The 8,155-nt window shown below is 37.7% G+C and overlaps 1 long non-coding RNA gene across 4 annotated transcripts in view; it reads right to left on the bottom strand.

The window, feature by feature from the left end:
• The window catches only part of LOC117125321, a 21,021-nt gene extending 15,851 nt beyond the window's left edge, over positions 1 to 5,170 (bottom strand). For 3 of the 4 annotated variants that reach the window (XR_004448088.1, XR_004448089.1, XR_004448091.1), the window contains exons 1-2: positions 4,504 to 4,635; positions 3,302 to 3,473 (exon numbers count right to left, since the gene is read on the bottom strand). This is a non-coding gene — a long non-coding RNA (uncharacterized LOC117125321). Of the gene's footprint in view, positions 1 to 3,301; positions 3,474 to 4,503; positions 4,636 to 5,111 lie in introns of those variants that run through there. The other variant, XR_004448090.1, reaches the window with a different exon arrangement.
• Between the last annotated feature and the right edge of the window lie 2,985 nt (positions 5,171 to 8,155).

The following is an 8,155-nucleotide window of genomic DNA, read 5'->3' as shown; positions in this document are numbered from 1 at the left end:
GAAGAGAATTTCCAGAGAGAGGGAACAGAATGAAGATCCAATGACCATTAAAGTAACTTGCAAAAAACATAGGAAAAGTTTGTTAGCGCAATGTCTTAACAAAGAGGACACTCCAACTGGACCAGCAGACTTGCCTAATTTAATCTTTTTGAAAAGTAACCTAACATCATGTTCATTTACAATAATGCGATCATTATCACTTAAACTCTTCTTGACCTCCGTATATAGCGTACATAGAAGCCAATTACTAATAATCATCTTTATCTTGAATCTGCTGCTGTACCCGCTACTAAAACTTAAAATGTTCAATATAAATGGATGCGTGGAAATTCAATTTAAAAATTACTGTACATATCAAGTATCTAAAATCAAACTGAACTTGACTATCAGTTTTAGCCTCAAATTTGTTATAGCCATTCTGCCACAAAATACCTTTGTCAACTCCACTATCCTGCTCTCAGGGTAAAGCACCGACAGGCATGGAAATCCATATGACTTGTTTGAGCAGATATGTTACACACCAGGATACACAATCAGTCTGATCAAACCAATTTCTGATAAAATTAAAGTCTAGTTTTACCTCACTTTCGATGATCACCATCGCCAGACGCAGCTGACACAAGCTGCATCACTCCAGGGTCATTTTGCATCAAGTCAAAAAACGATGGCACAATGCAAAAAACTGGACTACTTCTGCAGCTAACAAACCATGATACTGATGATAACTGGAGTAAAATATAAAACAAAAATTGCCAATAACATTATTGTATACTAGTTAGTCTGGCATTTTACACACAAGAAAACATATATAATTGTGTTGCCAGAAAATCTGGATAAATCTTCAAGATAAAACATAACAGAATTTTTAGGGAGAGAAACCAAAAAAGACTTGTTCAGCCTCTAGATCCATAGCTGAGCATACCCTTCGAAAAAGCACAGATATTATGGCTGTAGGTTGCAGCACCCTGTCTTGAACGTTTAATCAACCGCTTGGCCATTCGACTCGCCACAAGTTGAATGGCCACACATGAAATAACAATAGTGCTATTTGTCTTCAATTACTGATTTTTATAACAAGTACATATTACTTGCCATAGCTTGCTGACATCGCACCTTAAACACTCAAACACCCCAATACAAAAACACCCCTTCCCCTAGCACCAGCGGTGGCGCCAGAAATTTGCCGACAAGTGGACCGACATGTCCGGCGGAGGGATCCGAGACAAGAGGCTGACAAAGCCTCGGGCACTGGCCTGGAATAAAAACTCCCTTGTAAGGTTCACATGGATAGGCAAATTATTCATGAGGTGTTTCTACCCTTTACCATGGAGGTATTAGTTTAGACTAATTCCTCAATGCCTTTACCAATTTTCCTGATTTCTAACCATCATTTAGGACATTAGGCCTATCTCTGGTAATTGCTCTTTAATTGAATTATAATCATAGCTTGTGTAATTTATTGGCCATGCAAGGTCAGCTATGATACTAAGGACCTGTTTCTACTGGAAAGAAATAATCGATTAAAAAATCGCTTTTTCGAAAAATCGCTTTTATTTTCGCAGTAGAAACGGGACCAGTTTGAAAAAAGCGATTAAAAAAAAATTGATTAAAAACACACAATGGATAGCGTGTTTGAACGGCAAATAACCGATTTTGGCTGTGCACCTTTTAGCTGCAACACAAAAAAGCGATTATCAGGTGAAATGTGACCTCCAGGTCAATCACTGCAAAGACAATATCGTATTAGGCGCGAACTTTTGATTGAAATTTGTCCTCTTGTTCATGTCCTAGGCCTACAAGCTAAAAACGTCAACAAACATGTGGAGCAACGAATTCGATTTGTAATTATTTTGTGGGGGGATATTGGGACTAGGCCTCTCCGCTCTTTTGGATCTACCGTTGTCCTCGTTTGGTCACTCGTTCATTGTGCTGATGAGCATAGCCGAAAACATTTGCCTTCTCGCCCCACACCGTATCTTTCTTACTCCTCGTCATCATGACAGGAATGAGAAAGATACTATCCTATACAGTTAGGAAAACAACGTGTTGTATAAACAAAATGGTGACGTAATTTTTGTCACGAAAACCAATTTTCGAAATATAAAAAATGCAGTTGCAACGCGACCAGGTTGTCTGGTACTCATTAAAAAAGCGGTTTTAAAAAATCAATTATTAAGTCTATCATGAAGACCATCATCCTAATTTGCACATAAAGAAATTACTTTTTGTATTATAATTGTAATAATATTCAATAATCAACATTTAGGTGTATCTTGATGATCATTAGCATCTTGTCTCCAAAGCAAAGAGAGCATAATGGGGTAAGTTAGCTGAGGCGGCTGAACTGGTGGTAGCTACTGTGATGCACAAATCTTCAAGACCCTCAGTCCCTCGCTCAATTCCATCTGTGCTCTCCTTTTGTTTTACCTGTAGGACTGAAATTCAAGTTAAAATAGCGCAGGTTTTCGTAAAAGACATTTAAGATATTGGTCTTAAACACCAAATACAGTACACTCTTCAGAGAGGAGTAGTCAACTCACTACGAAAATGAAACCTTGGAAAACAAGTCTCAGATTTTATCCATTCCAACAAGTTATCACTTATTAATAATACATTACTTGGAAGATAGTAACATAAAAGTAAAGGTAGGAGAATAAGGCATAACTTGCAGCATAATTGTGCTGAATTGTCATTGTGCTGAATTGTATATGGGTGTGGTTTGGGCGTGGTTTGTGATACTGGAGTACTGTGTAAATAAAAGAAAAAGAAGTTAAATTGCAGTGCCATGAGCAACACTCTTGTGGTGGATATACTGACTCTATATTAAAATTTCCATTTATTATTTTCTTAAAAACTGGAAGTGTGAGGTGGGACATCCCAAAATTTGGATGGTTTGATTTGGAATTACCCTTCCACTGTTCACAGGGCTTTGTTATTATGTCACTGCACCCTCCCTAGGGAAAATAACTCTGCAAGTTCATTATACTTCCACTTTGAAGTACGTGTCTCCCTCAAATTAAAGACCTCCCAAATTTGAAGACCACTTTTCTGTGGTCTCAAATTAACAAATGTCTTTCATCTTTATTTTTCTAATTAGAGACTGAAGATCATGGAAACTGTGGTCCCAAAAGTGTTCTTTATTTAGAGGGAGACCTGTAGTTCAAATCCACTCACAAAAACTATCATTTTCTATCATTTTGCTTATAGCACTGGGAGGCCACCAATGCAACAGTGCTTTGTAACTGTGCAATTTATAATTAGCATATTACTAAATAAAATAAAAGCAATCATTTGAGCGTACCTTAGTTTGACAAGCTTTGCCTCTTTGACTGCTTCTTCCATGAGTATGGTCGACAATGAGAATTCCAGTGACACTACTAAGAGTAGTAGCAGGACATAAACGTTCACAATCACTCAGCCTGCACTCAAGAAGCTTCTCCAGAAAGTTGCATGGCAGATTATCCTGGTTTGACCTTCAGAAACAGAGAAAGAATGATCACTCTATAACAGTAGCACTAGCAGTGCAGGGAAGGGAGATAATCCCCAGCTTGAAAGAGACTACCTCCCCCCCCCCCCCCCCCCCCCCCCCCCTTGATTTCCTACAACTAAGTCTTATCGAGGTTTGTGGATTCAAGTGCTTTTTCATTTGGAACCTCAGTGCTCTAAACCATGGCAGAGTCTAAAGACTCTATACAGTAGAACCCCTCAATTACGTACGGCACAGGCCCAGAGTCGTTCGTAATTGCAGGTATTCGTAAAATTGGGGTTGACCCAAATTCCTATATGTTTGCACTGGTACTACTTACACTGGCATAAACTAGGCCTCACAAGCCTACACAGCTAGGTCTGAGGGGTCCTAGGCCAACAGTAGGCAGTTTCTTAAAGCATTCTGATCCCACTCCACACTAATTTTGTTTTGAATTTGTTTGTATGTTGTTATCTTCTTAAATACCTAGATTGTGGATTTTACTCCAACACAACTTCCATAGATACTTGTTATATATTGATCATTTAATAAAACAATCAAGCATTATGTTGACTTTTAAAGATGCAAATGATGATTAAAAGAGAAGTAAAACTTGTTGCATGCACATGTGTGAAGCCAATAAACACTGAATTTGAAGAGGCCAGTTAGAGGGCCTCCTTCATAAAGAATTACATACTGTATAGTATGATATGTTGTTTTGTATGCGTGCTAATAACAGTTGCAATTCGAGCGGATTTTTTTTTTTGACGTTTGACTTCACTTACATCATCACCTTGATTTAGGAATTCGTTAAATCGGGGTTCGTAATTGAGGGTTTCTACCGTATTTGGTTGTGAGAAACTTCCTGACATTTTCTACCATGATTGAACCTAGAACCTCGCAGTTATGTAAAGCAAGCACTTTAACCACAAAAATACAGCTAAAATCCATTCATTATATTGTTAATATTATTCACAAATTAATCTAGGAACATACCATTCCATAAAACTGACCCACAATTTAATGTAATTACCCACCATTCACTGTAGTATTCCACCAGGAAGAGGTCTCGCTGTAGGTTGAATGCCAAGTATTTGATCCTGTGTATATCAGTGTCCACATTCAAGTATTCAACCCGCGCAAACCGAACCTATTAAATGTGTAATGGAATAAAAAGATAAAACATACTGGTTTGGTAACAATAGTAACAAAACATCAATCAATTTATTTGGAAAATGCTACTGTTTTTAGGAGCGGCCATCGACTTGATGGTGCACCATTCTATAATTCAATGTACATGTGACAAGTTTGGCTATCAACCAAATGGAATATTATTCTGATAAGGTTGCCCATAATGTTAAAACAGCCAAAAAAGAGATCCCAACAGGGGTGTCCCAAAGATGAGGGTTCTACAGAATATGAGGACTTTAAATAGGTAAGAATTAAATCATAGATTCATTGGTATTGATGTTGTAATGCTCTTTCTTATCCGAGCCTCGATCGCAGTTGGCAAGGCAACGGTGGTATTCCGTTGACTTTCAATAAGTTGCTAAACAGATGAAATAAAAGAACAAGTATGGTATCACAAACGTCAAATTCTCTATGAGAGCCAACAGACTAATTTTATTAATGATTAAATACTCACAGATATGAAGTAACCGGTACACTACAATTCAGAATTTCCGAGAAGTAGGTCCATTAATTTCTAGAACGTCCTCATTCCTAAAGATAGAGATATCAAGTGCAGTACTGTACTCTTACCCTAACTAGTTGCCCATACATGTATAGCACACATATCTCTCACCTCTTCTCATGGAAGGACCACAAGCAGAGGGAGAGAAGGCCGCCTTGGGAGCAGCATTAGCACTGGCAGCAGCATTAGCACTGGCAGCCAAGGGAGAACTCAGAAGGCCAGGATTTATTTCCAGACTAACACTTATATAGGGACACCATCAGCCAGTCAGACTGACGGACCAGGAATTACTAAGTACCAGCAATCACTATTAGTATTTCAAGGCTGTCCCATCATTTTAGCATGCACTGTATTGCCAAAAAAGCTGTTACAACAGAGGGGGTAATAATAAATAAAATAATAATAATAATAATATGCTGTTTTTTATAGTGCTCTATAAACTTAAGTCTCAGAGCGATTCTCCACATTATTGGATTATTAGTATAATAAATGTAATTAATTAAATCTAATTGCAATCCTCATTCTTGACCACCACGACGCCCACCCCCACCCACGAAAAAAAATCTCTGGTCCAGACTTCAGTCAATCACAATACTCCAGTGATCATTTACGGATGTATAGGCTTTGGCGGCGCCATCGGGGGAGGGAGACAGGGGGGTTAAGGCCCCCCATCTGTCTGGTAATGCCCCCATCAGTCTGGTAATGCCCCCACCGGTCCTGTCAAGCGCCCCCCCACCCATCGGCCAAAGCTCGCCGGGCAGTCGGACCAAAAAAAAAAAAATTAGAAAAAAAATTGGCCTAGTTTTCCTATCCCAGCCATTTCAAGCCATCTAGAAGTCTCAATTTTTTTTTTTTTAATCTCGTTTTGGGAGTGGGGGCACCCCCTCCCATACCCAACCCTGGCTCCAGCCTTACAGTACCTGTCTCTTATACACATCTAGATGTGTATAAGAGACAGCCCTCCCCCAGTCGGACACCTTAGCCTCCCATAAATTATATCCTAGAGCCACCACTGTGTATAAGGCAATCTATAAGATTTTACATGCCTATCATTGTGTTTGAAAAAAATGGAGGATATGCTTCTTTTTAAACATTTTATGTTTCCATGAGTTTTTTATTTTATGAGTTCCAGTTCGTGGACAATATTGTTGTACTAGGCAAGATCAAGATATACAGACAGCATACGTTTCCGTTTATGTTTCTTATGAAAAGTTGACTCCAAGTCAACTTTTCATAAGAATCGTTTGCAAAGCAACGTATGCGAGATCATTCAACAAAAAGTCATTAAATCACGGTTTCCTGTCAAATAGTGAAAATTAACGTATCACATGAAAATTCAATACATCGGTTTCCTGTCCAAAACTGTTTTGCGACGATTTTAGTTTACGTTACGTCGATTTCACAACACACCAGTCGCAATCGGTTTCCTTTCAAATCGTATTTTCTTAAGATAAAATGACGTATATCGAAAGTATATCTGCCTTCAGCCGTCGACAGGAAACCAGGCTTCACTGGTAAACAATGAATATGTATAAAAGTTGATTGTGCACTGTATCCAGTTGTAGCTAAATTGCTAATCAATATTAATGAGTTCAAGTTATTAAATTAGCTCACAGTAAATGGCACTCTGTTATAAGTCCATGCTACTGAAGTGTGGCCATGTTAATGTGTTAACCAAAAGAAAGGAGTGGGTTAGGCAGTGCAATGGTACAAAGAGCAGAGGCAAAGCTTGTTGAAGGTATAAGGACTGAAGAGCCAGAAAGAGCAAATGGAAGCTTGGTGTTATTTTGTTTAAAATATATTTTACAGTGAGAGTAGAGATTAAGTAACTTGAAATTGTACTTACCTGAATCAAATTAAGAATGATAGTGTGTGAAATGATATTTATTAACAGGTTATAGTTGCATGGTACTGTATTGAGCCAAGTGGGGTTTTACATTTTTCAGTTTTTGACTGTATGGGGAGCAGGACATACCCAATGGTCTTGTGATGAAAGTGTTAGCAACCAATGTGGTATAATATACCACATTGGTATGAAAGTGTTATTATACCACATTGGTTGCTGAACTCAGTTCAGGAACCGAGATGGTACTGACGTTATACTATATAAGGTGCTCAGGAACTGAGATTTTATTTGAGTTGAACATGTAAAGGCAAGCGTATATTGAGCTGGTTTGATGACGATATACAAAAATGGAAACCTTGTCGTTTACAGTTGAAATATAATTTTCCAACTACAGTACAACTAATTGTAGTGGAAAATAATTACTTTCTTCACAGAAAGACTTTGTGTCACACAAATAAATTCACCTTATAGTGAAAAACCGCATTAATACTCACCGATTTCTAAATCTGAAAAGTTGATATACTCCATTAACTTTAAGTCGCCTCTTTGCTTTTGAGAGAAGCTGTAAATAAAAAGAACAATAATAATAATTATTATAATAATTAGGCTTTATATATTGGCATTGTGCCTTCCAAGAGCAAAGTTTTACACCTTGTTAAAATTATCAAAATGCTCAATAAAAATCATCTGGGATAAAAAAATTACAGGGTCAAGTTGTTTTTGAAATCTTCACACTACACCAATAGTAATGACGTCATCTTCTTGTTTGGGATTAGAACAAATTACTTCACTTTTACAACAAATGATTAACGGTCTGCATCTACCTTGGTTTGTTCGAGTTTACATTGGATCGGTTTACTTCACTGTGGTTTATATGAGTTCCAGTGGATCATTTCATTCTATGTACGACTGCTAAAGTTTTGATTGAATGGCATGGCCTTTTATCAGATTGGTTAAAAACGTATGTTCGAATCATGCGTATGTTTTGAGTTTAGACTGAGTGGTTTAGCCTTTACTCAAATGATTTGGTTTCTGTTTGGATAATTTTATGTTCCATTGCACACGATTTGTGTTTGAATTAAATGATTTGGACAACATACGCTTGGGTATGGGATGAATGATTTGGCTTTAGTGGATGAATTCGTTTTTG

This window comes from Anneissia japonica, unplaced genomic scaffold (genome assembly GCF_011630105.1).
Source record: "Anneissia japonica isolate Jap-2015-1 unplaced genomic scaffold, ASM1163010v1 scaffold315_len769609_cov171, whole genome shotgun sequence".
Taxonomy (NCBI): domain Eukaryota; kingdom Metazoa; phylum Echinodermata; class Crinoidea; order Comatulida; family Comatulidae; genus Anneissia; species Anneissia japonica.
This window is presented reverse-complemented; position numbering and strand designations above follow the sequence as displayed.